The sequence below is a fragment of the Monodon monoceros genome, unplaced genomic scaffold (assembly GCF_005190385.1).
Source record: "Monodon monoceros isolate NGI ecotype Baffin Bay Population unplaced genomic scaffold, NGI_Narwhal_1 Super_Scaffold_8, whole genome shotgun sequence".
Lineage (NCBI taxonomy): Eukaryota > Metazoa > Chordata > Mammalia > Artiodactyla > Monodontidae > Monodon > Monodon monoceros.
The window spans coordinates 51,486,040-51,487,275 of record NW_021703785.1 but is presented as its reverse complement, the minus strand read 5'-3'; the positions used below and the strand labels follow the sequence as shown (position 1 = coordinate 51,487,275).

General features: G+C 45.2%; 1 non-coding gene across 1 annotated transcript; it reads left to right on the top strand.

Annotated features, from left to right (window-relative positions):
- Positions 1-353: 353 nt before the first annotated feature.
- LOC114888442 lies at positions 354-460 on the top strand. The gene has a single exon (XR_003791779.1). It is a non-coding gene; the product is annotated as a U6 spliceosomal RNA (small nuclear RNA).
- The last annotated feature ends 776 nt before the right edge of the window (positions 461-1,236 follow it).

The window sequence follows — 1,236 nt, the reverse complement described above, 5'->3', positions numbered from 1 at the left end:
AGCCCACACGCTGCAGTTACTGAGGCCCACTCGCCTTGAGCCCGCACTCTGCAACAAGAGAAGCCACCGCCATCAGAAGCTCACGCACCACAATGAAGAGTAGCCCCCGCTCACAGCAACTAGAGGAAGCCCACACGCAGCAATGAAGACCCAACACAGCCAAAAATAAATAAAATAAAATAAATTTATATAAAAATAGAAATTCTAGAACTAAAGAATACAATAATTCAAATCTATACATTAAAAGGAATTAGCAGCAATAAGACACAGTAAAGGCTAGGATTAGTGAGCTGGAAAACAGATCAGTAGAAAATACCCAGACTGAAGCATGGAGATCAAAAATGATGGAAAGTGTGCTCGCTTCGGCAGCACATATACTAAAATTGGAACGATACAGAGAAGATTAGCATGGCCCCTGCGTAAGGATGACACGCAAATTCGTGAAGCGTTCCATATTTTAAAAAAAAAAATGATGGAAAGTGTAGAAGAGAATGTGGGATGCACATGGAAAGAGTGAAAAGTCTAATATACGTGAAATTGGAGTCGTAGAGAGGAGAGAGAGAATACTGTGAAAAGCAGATTTGCAAAGGAAAGCCCAGAGAAACAAAGAAGAGGCTGATCATCTGAATTCTGCATTCAGGTTCAGTGAGATGTGAAAATAGGGGCATTCTCAAGACCTTGTGCAGTGACATCCAAGGTTTAGAAACAACAGAGAACTAAAGAGCAGGGAAAGTTTATGAGGTGAGACAAGAGGGTGATGAAATCTGAGGTACCCAGAAGAGAAGACTGAGATAACTAAATTGTAGACCACTGAAGGCCATGTCTAATTCTTTTCTTTTTTTAATGGCACTTGGCACATGACTGGCACAGAAAAGACTCTCAGCATAACATTTGCCGAGTGAGGAGCATCTGTTCCACAGAGAGAAGGCTGTTGCTCGCGCTGTTTAGGCTGGCTATTGAAGAGCTGCCTGGGGCAGCTAGACATCCTCCAGATGCTACCTTCGGATCTTTTCATTACCTTCAGTCTTCATGTGTATTCTTGGCCAGAGATAAGACTGGAGAGGGGGGTGAGGAGTACTAGGATTTAGGACAGCAGGTTGACCAGCTTCCTTCATTCCTGCTCCCTCCCTTCCTCCCTCCCTCCTTCCCTCTGTCCCTCCCTCCCTTCCTCCCTCCCTCCCTCCCTTCCTTCCTTCCTTCCTCCCTCCCTCCCTCCCTTCCTCCCTTCCTTCCTCC